General features: G+C 37.1%; 1 protein-coding gene across 14 annotated transcripts in view; it reads left to right on the top strand.

Moving 5' to 3' along the window:
* The window catches only part of DTNA (dystrobrevin alpha), a 321,248-nt gene that overhangs the window by 68,676 nt on the left and 229,466 nt on the right, over positions 1-23,106 (top strand). For 6 of the 14 annotated variants that reach the window (XM_081149613.1, XM_081149624.1, XM_081149625.1 and 3 more), the window contains exon 1: positions 22,015-22,228. The exons of 2 other annotated variants lie outside the window; for them this stretch is intronic. The gene's annotated coding sequence lies outside the window, so the exon portion shown is untranslated. Of the gene's footprint in view, positions 1-21,750; positions 22,229-23,106 lie in introns of those variants that run through there. 6 more of the 14 variants (XM_081149615.1, XM_081149621.1, XM_081149630.1 and 3 more) reach the window with 5 other exon arrangements.

Below are 23,106 nucleotides of genomic sequence, written 5' to 3'. Positions count from 1 at the left end.
CTTTTTCTCCTGCGCCATCCATTCTTCTCTAATAACCTGGGATTAATGCTTCATCTCCTTTGTCATTACATGCACTGAACCACCAAGAATGTACAGAAAAGTACAAATTATACAGTGCTTGAAAATATTACTTCCTTTTCATAATTATGTAATAGGCTATGCTCACCGTAATAAACCAACAGAGATTCTTTCATTTCACCCTGCTCTTTTTTTTTTTTCCACTTATAACCGTTGACATAGATGGTTCCCTTTATTTGGAATACCTTCCTTCCTTCCCCTCCCAAGTCCCACTTTGTCTAACTCCTGTTTCTGGATTGAGATTTTAACTGACCTCTTCCTCTATGTAAACCTTCCCCAATCATCCCTTCTTTGTTAGATACCTCTTTGCATTTTACTGCTCTGTGTACCTATATTATAGAATTTAACACAGTGATGATTTTTGTTTTATATATATCTACTCTAGGAGACAACAAACTTCTTGAGAGCAGGGATTATATCTTAACTTTTTTTATATCCACAATATAATACAATGCCAAGAACATGGCTACACACTCTAAACACTTGTTGAGTGACCGAATGAACACAATTCCAAAACAAGTATTAAATAATGAGAAAGATGTAGTGAATTCTTAGATTATGAAGGTATTTACTACTTAGAATTCCTTTTAAAGTAAATGTACTATAGTGTTATCAAAAATAACTGAAATAAGTCCATGTTTACATTTTACTTAATTATTTTGATGTTCATTGAGATGAGTCTTGATTCCACTGCTTATACTGAATATGTTATACATTTTATTTTTTCATGGTAGTTCTTGAGAATCTACAGCAATTTAAAATGTGAGTACTATTTCTTGCCCGGCCAGGTGTGGTTCAGCAGTTGAGCATCAACCTAGGATCCAGGAGACCGCTGTTCGATTCCTGGTCGGGGCACATGCCTGGGTTGCGGGCTCGATCCCCAGTCAGGGGAGTGCAGGAGGCAGCCGATCACTGACTCTCATCATTGATGTTTCTGTCTCTCTCTCCTCTTCTCCCTTCCTCTCTCTGAAATCAATAAGAGTATATTTTATGAATAACTAAATAATAAAATATAATTCGAATAATATTTCTTGACAGTTTTTGTATTAAACATTGATAGTGAACAAAAACAATCTAAAATTCTTTAACATATTAAGTTTTGTATTTTCATTTTTGATCTATTTGAATTGAATGCTAATTATAATCTGCACAATACATTTGATAGTTATAAGGTATGTCATTTGATAATGAAGAGAATAGTCTTACCATAGAAGAGAAAAAAGTTATATTTTTCTTCCTTTCTTTAAGATGTAGCAATACTGTAATTTTGTAAACAGACTACATCAGACATGACTATGACAATGACAGATTTTAGCATCACTTTTATTTATTTTATTATTATTTTTTAAAAATATATCTTTTATTGATATCAGAGAGAGGAAGGGAGAGGGAGAGAAAGAGAGAGAAACATCAATGATGAGAGAGTCATGGATCGGCTGCCTCCTGCATGCCCCGACTGGGGATCAAGCCCGCAACCCGGGCATGTGCCCTGACCGGGAATCGAACCTCGATCTCCTGGATCCTAGGTCGATGCTCAACTGCTGAGCCACACCCAGCTGGGCTAGCACCACTTTTAAAGATGAAATAAGTTTCCCTAAAAATACTCTGTTTACCTTATATCCTTTAAAAATATTAAGATGAAATTTGAAATAGTATCATTGGAATCCTTAAGAACTTTATAGAAGTACTCAGTACTGAAAGCACTGCTCTCTAGGGATATATTTACATGTATTTTAAAACATATACTATGGTAAAAGATTATACTCTTTACAATTTTGAAGTACTGCCAAAGAATCTGTTTTCTCTTTTAAATTATATATTTGATATTGCTGTTTCCCAACATTATAGTTAAGTCTACCCAGAGTAATGGCTTTCTAACAATGCTATTAATATCCAAAAATGCTTTGATTTCTAAAAAAATCAATTATTTAATTGCATAAGAAATAATCCATTCTTATATACCTCATAACTGATAGAAATAATATTAAAATTTTGCTGCACATGCTTACTGTGTTAGAGAAAAAGGTTATAAATGGATGCTTATAGCAACAGCCTGACTTACAATTTTCTTATATTGGCATTTTTTCCATATTGTGATTTTTTTTTTATTGATTTAGAATGTTTTATTATTCCAACTACTTTTATCTATACTTGGGCAGAGGAAAATTAAGAATGCTATATCACAACAACTATTCATTTATAGAAAACTTAAAAGTTAAACAATTGCTTGTATTTTTTTTCTTCCAAATTATCATTATTTGTATTTTAAAATGTTAAAATACACTTCCTTTTTTATATATACTAGAGCCTGTGGTAAAGTTTTATGGCTATATTTATGGTGTTTTCTGTATAACCAGTTTGGAGCCATTAACTATTTCTCTACTGATGCAGGACATTTATTTATTCAAAGCCTGTTTCTTAAAAACTATCACAACAGTCAATTTTGCTAAAAGCTTCTTCTAAAACAAACACACACACACATACACACCCTAACCACCTCTATTTAAGTAAAAGAAAGTAAACCATGCCCATCATTTCACCATATTTATTGCTCCACTGAAGTTACCTTAAATCTACCAAAATATAGAGACACTAGGCTACATTCATAAAATATAGAAGAAAAAAAACCTTTTCCTATTTTGTAAATATGAAAGGCTATAGTTTTTTAGGCACCCCATGGTAGCCAAAGGTTGGTATAATCAGACTCAGCCTGGTCTTAGACTTTTTCATCAATCAGAAGCCAATAATAGACACATTAAGCCACCAGAAATGTCATCGGACTTCTTTTTCTTCTTCACCAGTGCCTTCTACTTCTCTTTGCCTTTACTAATAGCTGTAGAAGGAGGGATCTGGCTAATGAGGGAAAAGACCTTCCTTCCTGAGAGTAAGGGGGACTCTTACTCGATTGTCATTTAAGGCAGTGAATCTCAAAGTGTAGTCCCCAAGCAGGAAGCAGTGGCCTCAGGATCACCAGGGGCTTGTTAGAAGTACAAAGGCCTACCTCTGAGGGTGGGGCTCAGCAAATGTATGTTTTAACAAGCCTCCAGGTGATTGTGACGTACACTCAAGTTCTGGGACCCCTAATTTAGAGAAGAGTTACCACGGCAATCACCCATCAGAGAGTGCGCAGAAAATTCTGTGCTATGCTTGAAGACCTTCCCCCAATTTTTTGGTTAAATGCAACAACAGCAACAAAAAAAGTCATGAAATAAAGTACTGCCTTTAGACATACTGCAAAGTAAGCAAATGTATCCCAAACAAACGTGACTATGGGGCATTTATCTTACAAGTTACAATATTAGGTTTGAGGACTTCAAAGATGGAGGGGTTTTATTGGATTGAGTGGTCACCTGGAACCTCAGAATATGGCCTTATTTGCCGATAGGGTCTTTGCAGATGTAATAGGTAAGAGGAGGTCATACCAGATTAGGGGGACCTGGTATCCCCATGAGAAAGCCATGAGACACTCAAGGAGGAAGGCCAGTGGAAAAGGGGGCAGATTGTAGTTACACTGTCACAAACCAAGGAGCACCAAGGACGGCCAGGAACACCTTGGCCTGGAAAAAGGCATAGCCCGTCTCTCCCCCGAGACCCCACCAGGAGCGCCCCTTGCTGACACGGTGACTTTGGATCTTAGGCCTCTGGAACTATGATAGGAATAAATGTCTGCTGTTCTAAGTGAACCAGTTTTTGCTAAGTTGTTACGGTGGCACTGGGAAACTAACACAGGGAACTTTGTGGCTTTTATATCGTATGCGTATTTTTTTACTTATTCTTTGTCCATAAAGACCGCCTCATGAAAATGTGCCCTGTCAAGAAAGCTGCCCTGTCACCCCTCCCCACTCTGGCAGTTTCACTCTCTTCCTCTACTCATTTCACCCCACTCTTTTAAAGGGTCTTTGAAAAGTCCAGCTTTAGCTGTGAAAGTCAAATTCTTATTTATTGTTGGAGGGGGCAAAAAATCTCCTATAAAAATATTAAATGTAAAATCTTTTTCACTGTGGAGAAATAAAGCGTTTGTGTATTTTTAGAAATGCACAAATGATGTTAGAAATTATGCCTATTATTTCCCATCCATCTGTCTTTCAACAACATTTTAGATTGAGGCGGATTATGCTTTTTAACCTGCTTTATACTCATTTACTTAAATACATACCAAGCCTTTTAATTGGATCATTTTATATGCAAATCACCAATACTATTAAGTATATCTGTCTCTCCTTCTGTAGCTGTTTCAGTTGTGTCATAAATGCACTGACCCTGCACAAACAGGGTTAATTAGAGTAGTGTGTGAGTGAGTGAGTGTGTGTACTGCGGCTGCCAGCTGTAGATCTGAGATAAAGAATAGAGATTTACCAAGCAAAGCCCTTTATGTCTTAAAAACAGAACACATGTAATTATGAATGATACAGCAAGGGAGCCTGCCTTAAGGAAATGGATTTGTATTCACTATACTTTATATGAATAGCTCCATGGACTTCTTTGCTATGTTGTTTCCCCCAAAATGACTTAGCAGAGCATCTGTATTGTAATAAACAAGTATGCATTTTAGAAAGAAATACAAATTGAAGGAAACATTTACTAACAAGACAACTTTGATAAAATAATTTAAATGACTTTAAAGATATCTCTTTTAGATTTTTTTATTTAATAGTAATAATTTTATTAACCAGTCACTCCAATAAATTTAATTAAAAAACACGCCTAATGTTTAAGAGCGTGATTTTTCCTATGCTTTCTTTCATTTTTCATTTCTGCAGCTCTCATTTTTGAACCTGTTACTGTTTCAAGTTTCCCCTAAAATTTTTAGCATGCTTTGTTAATTTGTCAATGTTGTTTTCTAGTATTACTCAATTATATTTTTGAGCCAGCATCAAGATCTCAAGGATATTTTCAAGAGAATTCCCTCAGTACAGTCAGATCAACACTACATTTAACCTAACAGTGACAGTGAAGTTTGAATTCCATGCTAAGGAAGCTGGAGTTAACTTTTAAAAATCAGTATGTAAGTGATAAATATTTTTGTGTAAGGAAAAAAATAAGAAATTTGAAGGTATTAAGCAAGACTACTTTAAAAAGATCTGTCTTTATTATATGTAGATTTATGCTATTTCTGTATTAACCATTCAAACAAACAAAGAAAACCCACTTTGTTTCATTCTTTCAGGGTATCTGCTATGTGCCAGCTATTAGGCATTAGGGATAGAGGAGAAATTCAGAGTTCTACTTTCAATGAATAGTAGTCTAACAGCAAACAGGAACAATAAACAGACAATTATAAATCAGCTTAAATACAGAGTAGTGGTACTTGGACTGGGGGAAATTAGGAAAGTGTACTATATTGGTTTTCTAGGGCTGCTGTAACAAGTTACCGCAAACCTAATGACTTAAAACAACAGAAATTTATTCTCTGATTCTTGAATTCTGGAGGCTAGACTCAAAGCCCCAGTAGAGCCACACTCCCTTTGAAGGCTCTAGGGCTGGGTCCTCCTTGCCTTTTCTGGCACCTGGTGGCTCCAGGCATTCCTTGGCTTGTGGCCGCCTAACTCCAATCTGCCTCCATCTTCATATGGCCTTAGTGTGTCTCTGTCTTCTCTTTTGTCTCTTACAAGGGTGTTGTCATTGGACTTAAAGCCCACCCTAACCCAGGATGATCATATCTCAAGATCTTTAACTTAATTACATATACAAAGACCCCTTTTTCCAAAGAACATTACAATCACAGGTCTAGGTGAACCCATCTTTTGGGGGCCACCATTCCATCCACTATAGCTACCCAGAGGAGGTGACACCTCCATAGCAGAGCAGGCTTGAAGAGAGAGGGAAGAAATGTGAGTTCTCTCTTAGGCAAGGACAACGTAACAGGCTCAAGTCTTTTCTACTTTGGGCGCACTGCCTGAATGTACCAAGAACTCCATGACTGTGAGGTTATTGATGAAATGTACGCATGGAAATGTTCAGTATGCAGGTGGACATGCAAGTCTAAAGATCATTAGAAAGATCTGGGTTGGACAGAAGAATGGATAAGATTACCAAGGGAAGCTGTGTGAGAGTAAAGAGTTAAGCAAGGACCAAAGACAGTCCATCTTTGAGCAACTGGCTAAGGAAGAGACTGAGACGGAATTGCTGGAAAAACAAGAGGAAAATTAAGAGAGGGGTGGCATAGGAGACAAGAGAGGAAAGAATATTTAAGAAGGAAAGAAAGGTTCCAGGCTATGTTAATCTGATTAACTAGTATAAACCTTGTTTTGGGGAACTTTGATATAAGCAATTTTACAAGTTAGGAAGCCAGTTTTTAGTGGATTAAAACTAGAAAGTTTGACAAACATTTAAAAATTTTTCTAATGGACAGTGAAGCTGAACTAAATACATTAGCTTCCCCCAATGTACATGTTTCAGAGAAAGGGTTTTGAAAAAATTCTCTGTGAGGACACATGTCCATGACCTCTGTCCTTGGATCCCAGAGACAGACTGTGCAAGTTGTTAAGGATCATTAGAGCCACTGTGCTGGAGTGTTCCACTTGCATCGTCTCTGCTCATTGCAGGACGTCTTATTACATTCACAGTGAGAGAACGCAGTTTCTAAACTGCAATCCTGACTCTGATCTTCCATGTAAAAGAATGCTCTTCGGGCATCCCACTGAATCTACTATAAAACATCAGTCAGGCATACATAACATGGACTCAGAGACCTTCCTGATGAGTAGTGTGAAATACATTAAGAATAAAAGGACCTTTCATTTTGAAATGCTAGAGATCAAAAACTACATTATACTTTGATGCTATCAGCAGCCTTTTCCTTTACAACATTTGTTGTTAAGTGAATTGGGATATTTTAAGTTAATAACTTAAATACCCTGATGGCTATAATCTCATCTTTTGGAAGGACACTGAGCAAACTCTTCCATGGCATGTGGTCAATATACCACAAATTTGGAATTTTCAAACACATGTTAAGTAATGGTTGAACATGGCAATTTTTTTTTTGTGTAACTTAGTATTCTCCTACAACATTCGTGTAGTAACAATAGTACCTATCTTCTAATTCGTGTCAACTAATTTTTTGTCAGGTTTATTGAGGGATAATTTACACACAGTAGAATTCACCCCTTTGCATATGCAGTTCTATTAATTTTGACATACCAATCATGTGACCACCACTACAATGAAGATATTTCCATCAGCCCAAATTTTCCTCATGCCTTTTTGTTGTAATCAGTTACCTTTCCCCATTCCCTGGCTACCCGCTGATTTGCTTTCTGTCCCTATAGTTTTGTCTTTTCCAGCACATATAGCGCATATGTATATAACATATTATATAATGTATGTATTATGTATACTTTTGATTTTTTGATAATGTTTTTGAGATTCATTCATGCTGCTACATGCATCAGCAGCTCTTCCTGTTTTGTTGCTAAGTAGCATTCCATTGTACGGCTATACTGTAATTTGTCCCTTTATATCTCTCTTTTAAAAATAATTTTTAATTTTTAATTACAGTTGGCTTACAATATTACATTAGATTCAGGTATACAACATAGTGATTAGACATTTATATAACTAATGAAGTGATCACCTTAATGAATCTAGTACCCACCCGACACCATACGTAGTTATTACAATACTATGGACTACATTCCCTAGGCTGCAGTGTACATCCCCGTGACTATTTTGAAACTACAAATTTGTATTTCCTAATCCCTTCCCCTTTTTCATCCTCACCCAGTCCCCCTTCAGTCTGGCAGCCATCAAAATGTTCGCCGTATCTATGAGTTTGTTTCTGTTTCGTTTGTTCATTAAATTTTTTTTAGATTATATATATAAGTTAAATCATATGGCATTTGTCTTTCTGCTGTGTGACTTATTTCACTCAGCACACTACCCTCTGTAGATGGCTAGAGCTCATTCTTTTTATGGCTGAGTCTTATTCCATTGTGTATATGTACCACTTCTTTATTTATTCATCTTAAAAGCAGCAAGAGAAAAGCAGTTAAGTTACCTACGAGGGAGCTCTCGTAAGACTTTCAGCTGAGCCCTAGCCAGTTTGGCTCAGTGGTTAGAGTGTTGGCCGGCAGACTAAAGGGTCCCTGGTTTGATTCTGGCCAAGGGCACGGAGGCTCAATCCCTAGCCCTGGTCGGGGCAAGTGCAGGAGGCAACCAATCAAGGTGCCTCTGTCACATTGATGTTTCTCTCTTTCTCTCTCTCTCTCGCCCTTCCACTCTCTCGAAAGAAGCAGTGGAAAAAATATCCTTGGGTGAGGATTATTAAAACAAACTAAAAAAGACTGTCAGTTGATTTCTTAATAGAAACTTTGCAGGCCAGAAGGGATTGGAACAAAATATTCAAAGTGATGAAAAGCAGGGACCTATAACCAAGATTACTCTATCCAGCAAAGTTACCATTTAGAATTCAAGGACAGATATAGAGCTTCCGAGACAAAAGAAAAGCTAAAAGAGTTCATCACCACCAAACCAGTATTACGAGAAATGTTAAAGGGCTTTATTTAAGAATAAGAAAAAAAAGATAAAAAATATGAATGATAAATTGGCAATAACATGGTGAGGGCCAGAGGGAGAGGAGGGTGTAGTCTGGTGGAGGTGGGCAAAGGGGGCAGGGGAAATGGGCACCATCTTAATAGTGTCAACAAAATTAATTAATTAAGAAAGAAAATAAAAGAATGGTGAGAACTACATTTCTATCAACAATTACGTACATGTAAATGGATAAAATGCTCCAAATAAAAGATATAGGGTGGTTGGGTGGATAGTAAAACAATACTCTCTTACTTATGCTGTCTACAATAGACTCACCTCAAATCAAAAGACACACACACACAAACTGAAGGTAAAGGAATAGAAAAAGATACTTCCTGAAAATGGAAATGGGGGAAAAATTTAAAAAGCTGGGGCAGCAATACTTATACCAGACAAAATAGACTTTAAAATAAAGGCTATCACAAGAGACAAAAAAGGGCCCAGCAATCCACTTCTGGATATTTATCTGAAGAAATCCAAAACATTAATTCAAAAAGACATATGCACTAATGTTCACTGCAACATTATTTGCAATAGCCAAGAGAGGGATACAACCTAGGTGTAGATCGACCAATTAAAAAAAAATTTTTTTAAGTAGAGTAAATTTGGACATTTTGATTGCTGCTATATTAAATGGTAACAATCATTGGCAGGTAAAGGGATTAAGCAAAAACCTCTTAGACACAGATAACAGTATGGTGATTACCAGGGGGAAAGGCGGGCAAGGGAGGTAGAAGAGGGTAAAGGGGGGGTTATGCTGACAGAAGGAGACTTGACTCTTGGTGAACACACAATACAATACAATACAATATACAGATGATGTGTTATAGAACTGTACACCTGAAACCTATATAATTTTATTAACCAATGTCACCAAAATAAATTCAATAAAAATTTAAAAAAAAAAGAAAAATAAATAAAATGAACGCTTTAACCATTACATATTTTTTAGATTGAAATGTAAGAATCTGGATGTGATCCTTGAGGGAATAATTTACAATATTGTTATAAAGATTTTGTGCTAGAGTTTATAAATCAGAATTACAAAGTATATAAGTCAATAAGAAATTATTAAGTTGGAATACATACAAAATCTGATTATGCTATTTTATTGTGCAATTCTATAACTGATATATATATTAAAACCTATGAACTTAGGATTTATACCAACAAGTCAATAGATAAACATAACGTTTATTTTAGAGTTGAATCACACAATGTTACAGATCTTTTATTATTCTCCTGCTGTTTTGATATGAAATTCAATTAAGGCCTGATTCTAAGGCTTTGGCACAGCTTAGAAGAATCCAGCAGTGTATTTTCTACTCTGTTAGCATTTATATTCAAAAACTACATGTATGTATCTAATTAGAATTTAATAAAGCCTTTTACCCAACAGGGAATTCTGACCTCTGTAAAGCTTTTATCCTTGCCCTACTTATAATGTCACTATCAAGCTCTTTATTCTGAAGGTTTATTTTTTTATGGATACAATTATATGTTATTTTTTACATGTTTACAATTTATGCAGTTTTCTTAAATATTGCTTTCTGGAGAAAATGCTCTCTGAAATGTTAGGAAAATAAAAACTATTGTTTCTGTAGAAATGGGAATACCCTACATGAGCAACAGATTGTAAAATTAGGTACTTTCAACATGAGTCTGAGTCTTTGTTGTTCACACTAAAAGAAGGGTAATTTTACAAAAATAAGGCTGAGAAAAATGAAATATGGGATTTCATAGTTTTATCAGAAGCCAAACATTCTATAATGCTAATAATTCAGCATTATATAGTCTAAAACCACACTCTAAACTGCAGTGTGTGTATGTGTGTGTGTGTGTGTGTGTGTGTGCACAGTGCTATGGTTTGTCAAGGCAATGTGTCATTACAAATTTGAGACAGAGAATGCTACTGCAATATGTTTGTAATTGATGTCATTTCATAAAGAAAAAGGACATTCAGGTATTAAGTGAATTAATCTTTCTGTGCTTCTGTTCAGGGCTTATCTTACTCTCCCCAAAGCTCCCACTTGCCACTCATCTTCACTTTGTCTCCAGATTTCCTTTCCTCCCCTTTAAAAATTTTTTTTTATTTTCTCTGTTTCTTTAGCTAACCTTTATTTTCTCTATGCATAATTATAAAGGGCTCCATTTATTATCATTGCTTTTAAAAGTTTATCTCCAAAACAATTATCATTTATTAAGTGATTTATTACTCAAGGATGTTCATAACTGTCAGTCAAGACTCTTAATTGGCCTGAGAAAACTCACGTTGCTATGCTGAGTTCATGTCCTCTTCAACACAAAACTTTGACCCTTAACGTTGATTCCAGCAATGAAAAGCCACTTTCGATGCACTCACCTGCTTGTGACATGGTCTGACAGGATCTAAACCCATTGGATGTAGCCCACTGTGAGATTAGGTCACATTCATGAAGGTACACACAAACACTCATGTATGTAGAAATGCATTTGCATGGGAAAGCTTGAGCACATCAAGGGGAAGCAGAAAAGAAGCTGCAGCTGTGAGAGAGGAGATAATTATAGAACAGAAATCAAAGATTAATCTTAGGAAAGAAAGGGATTGGTTTTTCTTTGAAACAGAAGACAAGGACTAAACCAATACAGAGGGAGGGGAACTTTGAGATAAATGGAAAAGGATTAAAAGAAATGGTGTTGGGTGGCATCTGTTTCCTTGGTGAAACAGTGAAAAGTCAAAAGTGGGACTTTAGTCTGAAGAACAGAAAAGATTCATCTAACTCCAGTACATAGTGTTAGTCAGAGTTCTGCAGAGAAACAGAATCAATTGGATGTGCATATATATCAAGAGAGAGATTTATTTTAAGGAATTGGCTCACATGATTATGGAGGCTGCCAAAATCTGCAGGGTGGGCTGTCAGACTGGAGACCGAGGAAGAGCTGATGCTGCAGCTCAACTCTGGAGGCCATCTACTGGCAAAATTCCTTCTTGTTCCAGGATGTCAGTCTTTGTTCTATTAGTGCCTTCACTGATTAGGTGAGGCCCACCTACATTATAGAGGGCTTTACTTAGAGTCCACCAATTTAAATTTAAATCACATCCACAAAAAACACTTCATAGAGACATCCAGAATAATTTTTGATCTAATATCTAGCCACCATGGCCCAGCCAATTTAACACATAAAATTAATCATCACACATATGTTCTCTTAGTTGCTTAATTCCAAGTTCTTTAAGAATCAGTTCTCCTATATTCTCCTCAGGAGGCCTTCCCACAACCCCATCCTAAGGTGGGAGTTTGCTACCCTGAACTAAATTCCCAGACTATCCCTCTCTAATGCCTTCCACTAGAATCTAAATACCTGGGGGGTGGGGGTGGAGGGGTGTTCACATCTGTATCTCCAGCACCAGCTATATTGTAGGCACTCAAAAAGTTAATGAATGAATGAGGGAATGAATTGCATTTAACTTATGTCTCAGTTTTATGGCATTGTGAACTCCTTGAAATCGGGCTGAGTCTTAATTACTTTTTTATATTCAATATCAAGGACAAATTAAGAGCTCCATAAATGCTTACTGAAGGAATAAATGGATAAATAACTTACCAAATGCTTACTGTGTATTTTTTCTTGACCCTGATTACTTCGATTTTATTCCAAATATTTAAAAAAGAACATTCTGGTAAATTTACACAGATTTGCATTGGTGTATGTGTGGAGAAATTATACTAACAACTAGGATTATAAATCAGAAAGTGCCAGTGGTAGGAATCAGACATCAGCAGTTTTTAAAGCCTGTAGGTGATCCCAGTAGTTGGGAATTCCTGTATTTAGTACAGTTAACGTGAGCCATCTGGGGATACCAAGTTTATGTTCTTTCACAATTTCATAGTAGAAGCACCCAATTCTATTCCCCATTTAAGGCCTGTTATATCAGAATCTCCAGGTAAGAGGCCTGGAAATCAGTATGCTATTTTAAATCCCATGAGTGCTGCCAGAATTGAAATCCACTACCACAGGCATCATAGATCCCCCTTCATTTGCCAACCCTCACACTGTGTGCTCACAGCTGCTCTCATTCAGGAAAAGAGACCTGACTCAATCAGTTTTTGAATGATCTGTCTAAAATTCAGATAAGGGAGCCTGAGTGGTCACACATTTGCCAGGTAATCTGAGGTGCTCTTAATCGGTGCCCACTTTGATGTTAGTGAGAGTTCTATCTACTTTGAACAAATAGAATGGTTTGCACCATACCTAGTCTCTGACTCTCCACAAAGGCTTCTGCTCGGTGCCACTCTGCCTTTGTGGATTTTATAACACAGCTGATGCCTTTATACATCCTCTCCTATTCCAAAAATAGGTAGGTAATACTGGGACACACACACACCACAAATGAAACAGGGCATGGTAGATGTCATGAAGCAATTGCTAAGTTTAACATCAGATGTTCTATTAATTTTGGGAAAATGGAACCCACTTGTCTTTGTATTATAAAAACTTGCAGCTAATGTCCATGGTCACTAACTTCCTGTGATATAAAATGCATTTGTGCAAGTCCCTGAAATCATATCAAAATTCAATCAGGTCTTTTGATGCATATGTATATGAAATTATCAGTTTAATCTCCACCCCAATAAGAAAGATTAAGGAAAAAACTATAAAAATAGATAACATAGAGTAGAATTTCTCTACCCTGGCTGCACATTAGAATCTAGGAGGACTTTTTAAACAAACAGATGCTTACAACTTGCCCCCCAGAGATTGATCGGGTTGATTCAGTTGGTCCATTTTGGGCCCAGTCATTGTTATAGTAAAAGCTCCCTAGCTGATTCAAATCTGCTATTTTTCTTTCCTTCCCCAGGCCTTCCACTGTTGTAAAAGATAGGTATTAAGTGAGAGAATATTCTGATTCACATATTTACTGTCAATGATTGTAATAATGTTGATGGTAATGATGCTGGTAACTCTGAGTTAGCTATGTGCTAAGCAACTTTTCCAATTGTTTTATATATAGCACCATCTCGTTTACTACTCACAACAGCTATTTAACGAGAGCAATATTATTCTCATCATTATCCAGATGAGAAACAGGTATAGAGAGATTATGTAACTCATTATAGGATTTGGCAGAGATAGAATGTGAACTCAGAGCCTGGCTCCAGGGCTCCGTGGCTCCATACTCTTATAGCCTCAAGTGAGACTGTAATAAACCGGAGATAAACCAGATTATGTTATCCTAGCTCTCCCATCAGGTTCCCTTTTCCTGTTGGTTTCTGCGGAGTCTAACATTGGTACAGGTTCACCAATCCCACTAGTAGGTGATATGGACCATGAGAGTCCTCCCTTTCCACACACATAATGTTTGCCTTGCAATGGAATAGCACCAAGTCTTCAGGATTCAAGGAAGTTCTACTAAGTGATTAATTGGTTTTGGAAAAGGAAATCTCTTTATTTCTCAATACAATGAAAAGAATTTAAGGCTTTGGAATCAGACAGATACGCAATCAATTTATGTACCTTTATTAATCCTAGGGACTAGGGCAAGTAATTTAATTTGACAGTGTTGTTTTTTTCTTCTTTTTCTTTAAATATGTCTTCATTGATTTCAGAGAGAGGAAGGGAGAAGGAGAGAAAGAGATAGAAACATCAATGATGAGAGATACATTGATCGGCTGCCTTCTGCATGCCCCCGACTGGGGATCGAGCCCACAACCTGGGCATGTGCCCTGACCGGGAAGCGAACTGCAATCACCTGGATCATAGGTCGATGGTCAACCACTGAACCACGCCGGCCGGGCAACACTCAGTTTCTTAATCCATTACACGGAGATAATAATTCCTAAATCATAGGGTTTTTAAAGGATTAAGTAGAATGACATATATAAAGGTTCTTTGCATATAGTAGGTGCTCAGTACACAGAGGCTGGCTTCCCTTTTAGTCTGCTCCCATTCCACATACAGAATTAGCTTTGCGCCCACCAACTCTTATTTAGCTTTTACATTTCTGCTTTCCTTGATTCTTTTAACTTCTGTCTTTAAAAGGCTGTATAGGGCAGCCAAAGTGTGTGAAAAGGGCATCAAGTAGAGAGCTACCTAGGTAACTTAAGGACTCTAAAAATATTAGGAACAAAAATGCCTCTTAAAACCTTTTAACCACCATCCTTCCACTGCCAATTTACCCAAATGCCTAAAATTCACCAATTCTGATCTCGCTTAAAGAACTCTTAGAAGAGATTGCATTGATCTAAATAAGACATCTGTCACCTTATTTTGTTTGCACATGGCTATATGTTGCCACCCCCACATACATATGTCATTACCATTAATATGCATAATGAGAGCCAGCTGAAGGACTGGGAAAAGGGCAGATTCATTTTTTAATCAAATAAAATCTTACTTGAGCTCACTTCAACTATAGTCTTAAACTATAGAAAAAAGAGGTTTTAACAAATCAAAATAGCCTTTAAAGTTTCAAACGTGTCTAGTTGCTGTATTTTTTCATGAAAAATGCATGATTTTCTTTGCTTCTATTTTTTATTTTATTTACTTATGTATTTTAAAATATATCTTTATTGATTTCAGAGAGAGGAAAGGAGAGGGAGAGAGAAACATCAATGATGAGAGAGTCATTGATCAGCTCTCTAGCCCGCAACTGGGGCATGTGCCCTGATCAGGAATCAAACCCCGATCGCGTGGATCAGAGGTTGATGCTCAACTGCTAAGCCATGCCCGGCCGGGCTATTTTTTATTTTATTTTTAAATTATAGTTTGCATTCAATACTATTACGTATTAGTTTCAGGTGTACAGCATAATGGTTAGACAAACATATACTTTACAAAGTTATTCCCTCAATGTTTCAAGTACCCACCTGGTACCATACATAGTTATTACAATATTATTGACTATCTTCCCTATGCTGTACTTTACATCCCTGTGGACTGTTTTGTAACTACCAATTTGCACTTCTTAATCTTTTCACCATTTTTACCCATCCCTCACCCCCACTCCCCTCCGGCCACCATCAGTCTGTTCTCTGCAACAGTTTCTATTTTGTATGTTCATTTATTTTGTTCTTTAGATTCCACATATAAGTGAAATCATTTGGTATTTGTCTTCCTCTATCTGACTTATTTCATGTAGCATAATACCCTTTAGATCCACCCATGCTGTTGCAAATGGTAAGACTTAATTCTTTTTTATGGCCGAGTAATATTCCATTGTATAAATGTACCACTGCTTTTTATTCACTCATCTATTGATGGGCACTTGGGTTTTCTCCATATCTGGGCTATTTTAAACAATGTGGCAATGAACATAGCAATGCATATATCCTTTCAAATTAGTATTTTGGGCTTCTTTGGACATATATCCAGAAGTGAATTACTGGGTTATAAGGAAATTCCATGTTTAATTTTTGGAGGAAACTCCATACTGTTTTGCATAGTGGCTGCACCAGTCTGCACTCCCACCAACAGTGCACAATAGTTCCCTTTTCCCCACATCCTCGCCAGCACTTGTTTATTTACTGATGGTAGCCATTCTGACAGGTATGATGTGATATCTCATTGTGGTGTTAGTTTGCATTTCTCTGATGAATAGTGGCCTTGAGCATTTTTTCATAAGTCTTTTGGCCACCTGTATGTCCTCTTTGAAGCAGTGTCTATTCAGGTCCTCTGCCCACTTTTCAATTGGATTGTTTGGGTCTTTTTGGTGTTGATTTGTATGAGTTCTTTATAAATTTGGATGTTAACCCCTTATGGGATGTATCATTGGTGAATACTTCTTCCATTTGGTAGGTTGTGTTTTGTTGTTGTTGTTGTTGTTCTTGATGGTTCCTTTGCTGTGCCAAACCTTTTTTGTTCGATGTATGCCCGTTTCTCTTAAGGTTATGTTGGTCTGGTTAATCAAGTCCAAGTATGATATTCTTGCTATGTAAAGAGTACAATCAAATGAAAATTATTCTTTTCTATAGGCATGTGACTCTTTGGGGGCATGGTTGATACTTTTTTCTTCTTTAGAGCACTTCCCTCCCTCTAAACTCTTCTTCCTTGAACAATTAGTTTTCTGTGGGGTTTATTCCATTTTCTTGATACAATTTAGTCCTTAGTTTCTTGTCAAGTTTTTGAACCTCACTTTCAGTCTTTGCATTTTCTGATTTTAAAGATGCATAATTGCTTTGAAGAGTTTCAATATCATATGTAAGGTGTTTTATCTCCTCTAGCTAATTTACTAGATATTTGATTAATTTTTTTCAAAGGTTTGTAAAGAAGCATTTGCTTGATGGCATACATGTGTCTTCAAAGCTTGTCATCTAAGTGGCTTCCAATTTCTTTCCCTAACTGTATATACAGTGACCATCATCTATGTCTTCTCCAAGTATAGCAAACAAATCTGTCATATTCATCAAGTCAGAGTCTGGATCTTTCTCATTTAAAGAGAAACATACCTTTGAGTTTTCAGCCTTTTGCCCCCTCATCATTGAGTTCACTACACTTTTGTTTTCATCTTTTACTTTCACATAAAAGTAGTTTTAAACTTTTCTAAGATTGGAATTTCATCAAAACTTTTCTTCAGTACTATCTATAGTTGTGTTTTATTCTTCTAACATAAATTTTAAATTACTTTGGCTTAAATCACTTGGGATTAAATGTATTCCAATTTATCCTTCACTTACTGTATTGTCCTTGTAATATCAAACATCACCTCATCTTGTGCTGGATATTTAAATTTATTTTTCCCATTTTTTTTTAGAAAGTTTATCTTAACCTCAATAAAAAACAGGACTATTTCATTTTAAAATATTTGCCTGCATACTCAGCATTTCAGATAACTTTGTTTCAAGTCTGGCCTCCATCAACGAGGTCTCCAGTGCTTTGTTGTCTTTCTTAAAATGCTAGAGACTGTTGTAAATTTTAACTTTTTAAAATCTAGAACAAGAAACACTCTGTCAAGATCTTTATTCCTATGCTTATAAAGCAAGCTCTTAGCTATATGAAATTCAAATAATAGCTGCCCATACCACCATCTCCCAGGGAAAATCTGAGTCCTAGACCTGGGCTCACACCTGAAGGTGTAGTACTCACAGCCTTGCACATGTCTCCAGGCTAAGCCAGTAGTAAACCTTTGTGCCTGTTAGTGTGGCCTCTGTGGCTCAAGTGGCTGCCACAGAGCTGCAGGTTGGCAGAGTCCCATTGGCCACAACAGACTACAGGGAACTGAGAACATTCCATTCAGAGCCCAAATCAGCAATTGGCAATCAAGACAGACCAGGGGAGAGTAGGTCAAGGATGTACACACTTTTTCTCTCACTGTCGTTCCTATCACTACCCTCATGGAACACAAAGAAAGTAGTGATAATTGTATTACCACCAGGAAAAATGGGTGAGGCTATTTACGACTCACCCCACCTTGAAGCACAGAGATAAACCACTTATGTTTGGTCATACTGTGAAACTTCCAACCCTAACCCTACCAAACATAATGTTATAATTAGTATTTGTATACATATGGCCCTTGCCATAATTAAGGCTATTTTCATACCATAGACATTCACAGCAGGTGCCCATTTCATCCAATTTTTAAATTGATTAGTGTTTAATAAGATTATACATAGTAATCTGCTGTTTCGAGTCCCTTTCATATCTGTTTTCTAATGTTGTCTGTGTGTAGATTTTCTACTTTTTCTTGGGCAATGTATATTTTAATTACTTTTCAAACTACTACTTAGATTTATTAATTTTTCCTTAGGAAAAAAGCCTCTATTCACCTACCCTGCCCTAACCTTCATTTTTGCATAAACAGTGTCTTAGTCCATTTAGGCTGTTATAACAAAATAGCATAGACTGGATGACTTATACACAACAGAAATTTATTTCCCACAGTTCTGAAAGCTGGGAAGTCCAAGATCAAGGCAGCAACACTTGGTGTCTGGTAAGAACCCATTCCTGGTTCATAGATGGCTGTCTTTTGGAACTGTGTTCTCACTTAGTGGAAGGGATGAAGGAGCTCTCTGGGGCCTCTTTTATAAAGGCACTAATCCCACTCATAAGGGCTCCACGCTCATGACCTAAGCAGCTCCAAAAGGCCCCACTTCCAAATACCATCACATTGAGGATTGGATTTTAACATATGAATTTGAGGGGACACAAATATTCAGTCTATAGCAAATAGTTTAGGCTTTAAAAAAAAAAAAAGCTATGCAATAGGCAAAAAAAATTCATCTGTAAAACCATCACCCTGAGAATACTCCCTATGCCAGTCTCTGAAGGACCACAGGGAGGAAAAATATAATGGGTCATTGCTTTTCAATGACCATTTTCTTCATACACATGGAGGCTTCATAGGCCGGCTAAGACGTGAGTTTTAACACCTTGTTCACCCCTGCAAGGAGCCTTGCTACCCGCATTTGCCATCCACAGAACTGTGCTAATACAGTCTATTTCTGGAGAAAGGAGCAGAGATTAACTGCTTGTTCATGATAGATCAAGGGCACTTGATTTGCCTGTTACCTGCCCAGTTTTCTTTGGAAGTGAGCCCTGAGAGCTATTATTCTGATCAACTCGTAACTCTCATGTTAGTGCTTATGAAAGAGAAAAATAACATTTACTCATGATAAACACTCAGTTCTAGCCATTGTAAATCTTATCAATTGCCTTGTGAAGATTAGCAAGAAGAGATTTTTAAAAATTCACATTGTGTTCATTCAACCTTAGACTTGGACTAATGCTACACTACTGTGGCAAACTGTTCTGGAATATCCATGATTGGCACAGATGAAATATAAGGGGAGGTAAAGTTGGGAACCTAAGGAGATACTTGATTGATGAATACTGCACTATACGGAAAGGGTCAGTAATACGGAAATCATTATATTTTACTAGTTAATATGAAATATTAGAAAGACCTAACATTTCCCTTTCTATTTTTCTTGGAAGCCAGCAAGATTTTTTTTTAAAGTGATCTTAATAATATTCACAATGTTGATATTTAGAGTCACTCACTCACACAGACCCAAAATACACAGTGATTTTTTGGGACAGGGCTTTAGTGAAGGTGCTTAGAACCCAATATACCTTCCATATAATATTTCGGTTAACAGCCTGAAAGGAGATACAATTTTTTCTGAAAAATTTCATTAAGAAAAATGCAAGCTATATTTATCTAAAATGTGAGCCAACGTATAACCATTTTTCACAGGTTAAAATATACGCTTTTGAACAAGCAGCTCTTCAGTTTCAACAGACATTTCGTACTGTTAGTTATGTGCTAGTGTTCACTGAAAATACAACATGAGCGAACAGTGTGGCTGAGTGTGAACTGGATGGCCTGCCGCCAACTTTGTCCACTCTGCTTAGTTCGCATGTTTTGACACCATTCATTACCCTTGAGGAGAAGTGTTTTGAAAGAGGGAAGAAGAAATGTAGGGACAGGCATGCGTGCTCTCTGGGTGAGAGGGTCTTTCTTTCTATTTATTTCTGAAGTCATTTGGATGCCCTTCTCTATCAGCATTTCATGTAGCCTGAAACTTCCCTAAGATAATCGACTTTGGGAATAAGAATAAAGAAAGTTTCTTCCTCTTTTCCTCCTTTATTGAATCATTTTTTAAAGGCATCTAGTAACAGGGTAAGGAGTGAGTAAGCTGGTAGAGTGCCAGTCTATAGGGATATCAAAATACCACCCAAATAGCCCTGGCCGGGTGGCTCAGTTGGTTGGAGCATGGTCTCATACACCAAAAGGTTGCCAGTTCACTTTCCAGTCAGGGCACATATCTAGGTTGCAGGTTCGATCCCTGGTCAGGGCTTGTACAGGAAGCAAACCATAGATATTTGTCTCTCCCAACAATGTTTCTCTTTCTCTCTCCCCCCCTTTCTTTCTCTCTAAAATCAATAAACATATCCTCCAGTGAGTATTTAACAAACTATATCACTGAAATAAATTAGTAATGTGATGCCAGTTGATCATGTTTTCACTCATGATCCCCTAAAATGCTCTTGTTCCAGATGTGGTAAAAAACCACCCAGAACAGAAAATTTAAAACCAACCACAAACAGACAAAGAGAAAGCTTTCTTTCTGGAGTCAACCTTTTGCCATCAAATAGTTTTGAGATGTCTGTACAAGTTGCAGGGAGCAGCTGCAGCCGCACCACCACCCTCAGCCTGCCAGCTGACAGTTGCCTAGAGTTGGCAACCACAGCCAGCTGAAATTTGGAAACTCCAATTGGGGTTGTGGTCTGTTTGATTACTGAAATTATAAATCTTTAATTAGGCCTTTCAAGAAGTTGTCTACTTCATAAAATTGCTTGTAATAAATTCACACTTTTGATCATGAAGAGGTAAATTATTTCAGCAGCAGATTTTTTTTACCTCAGTAACCATTAAATAAATATTAAACACAAGTTTATTTAGTGATTTAAAGGAGTTCCTCATTATTAATCTTTGTCAGAACCTATTTGACTAAATATATTTTTTCTCATTTTCATTCAGTCTTTGTCTCCCTTTTCAGATGTGCGTTTATACCACACACACACACACACACACACACACGCACGCACAATTTTTTCCCACTCCTCACTAAATTTTGCAAGATAGTTCCAGGAAAAAAGGTTTGATGGAGAGGTAGGAATCTTTGTACCCTCTCCTGCTGTCTGCAATATATAATACAGGACAACTGAGATCAGTGTTTTCACAATGCCTATAAACAAGGTTTTCTCTCACAGAAAAGCCACAGTTGCCCTCCAGAATACTGTGAAGCAGGCGGCGGGACTGTTGCTTCCTCTAATAGGTCCCAACTCATTTACAAATAAGGAAATCCAACTTTTAACTAAAGATTTACCACTTTGCTTGTTTTGTTTTACTGCATCCCTAAGCCATTTGGGGTAAAATTATATGTGAATATTAAAATTTAAATGCTGTGAGACAGCAAAAATATTTGTCATGCCCCCAAATATTTGCTCCATTCTCCCCAAAGTTAAGGGAAAAAAAAAATCCAGAAAACTTACTTTGTATTATGTATACCTGGGAAGCTTTTCAAGCTGAGGAACAGAACAAAACTTGAGCTGCCTTGCTTTCTGCTTCCAGGAATGCCAATCAGAGAACATTCTTTTTCAGACAGCCAAGTTTGGAAGTCAGTTGGTTTCTGGCAGTAAGTAGGGGGAGGGGATAGCAGTGGGGGGGAACACAGTGAGTCCTCCGGCTGATCTTCAGTTTCCAAGTCTTTCCGTAATGGCATCAATGAAAGCATCTCCTTGGACCCGGGCAGAGTCAGGTAGAAAGACAGCTGAGTAAATCAGCTTTAGATGCAACAGCGGAAGCTCGGAGGGAGGAGGGGCTGGAGGGCCGCCGCCTGAAAGCCTGCCATTGGTGAGTTTACCAAAGTCATCTGCCAGTGGGACTTCAGTGGAATGTGAAACCAAATCATTTTCAAGTTAAAGATAGCCACAGTATACACCAGGCTCTAGAAGCTGGATTTTAAACTCACATCTCTCCCTGAGAATTCAGAGGGTTCTGTTAGGAGCTCTGTTGTAAGTAACAGTTTGGTTCAAGTTTATCCTTGAAGTGAATGTGCCAAGAATTCATATATTTCTGGATGTACTGGAATTAAAAGGATTTAAGAGATCCTGCTGTACATAATCTAGGGTAAGTGAAAAGACTGGTTTTAAGGAGCATCTCTCCCTGGGAAGGTTAATGTTGAATTGTCCTTTTTCTTTGTGTGAGTGAGAAAGTGATAATGAAGATTTTTTCCAGTGTTGTAACTTTCTTACCTTTCCTGAGATATATGGCATTTTACTTTTGCTTAGTTTTGAAATTTACCTTGCACTTCTGGAACTTCAGTTTGCTTTACCCTTACTTATTTTTCCCTCTCTTAGCTCCTCCTCAAACACCCTGTGTTTATTGAATTATAATGTCAGTAGTTATATGTCACTACACCGACAGTTACTGTGTTCATGATGCCACTGGATGTATCTGCATTATTGTTGTGAGATGGTGTCATTTCCCTTGCATGGCACTATGGCACTTCCTAATTAAATAAAAATAAAGAAGGGAAAAAGAGGTGATTGGAAAGTGTATCAGGGGCCTTTAGAAGATACTCTGTATTTTAAAAAACAAAACAAATGAGACAAAATAGGCAATTTTCCATTGAAGAGTACAATTTATTATTTTTTGGTGTTGCCTCATTAATTCCAAGCAGATTCTCTTCCTCCCCAAAAGCTGAAATTTGCTAAGTGAAGGGAGGCATCCTGATTATACTGAGCTTGAGAGTGGAGGAGGGTAAGAGCTGTCTAATTTGCTATTGCCACACTGTGCTTTAAGGATTTCAAAACTTTTTTCTTTAAAAAGAAAAAAAAAAGAACGACAAACTTTAGTTCCCTTCATGTTTTGACCATGTATAGGTTTGGTTTCTTGTTTTGTCAACTGACCTCTCAGCTCTGCTCTAGAGACAGCTTTTCCAAACTTGCACAGCATTCCTTCAGGATAAATACTGTCCATAATAGTCACAGGGTACATGGTGTGAA

The sequence above is a fragment of the Miniopterus schreibersii genome, assembly GCF_964146895.1.
Source record: "Miniopterus schreibersii genome assembly, chromosome: 10".
Lineage (NCBI taxonomy): Eukaryota > Metazoa > Chordata > Mammalia > Chiroptera > Miniopteridae > Miniopterus > Miniopterus schreibersii.
The sequence above is the reverse complement of the archived record's forward strand: the minus strand, read 5'-3'. Positions and strand labels throughout refer to the sequence as shown.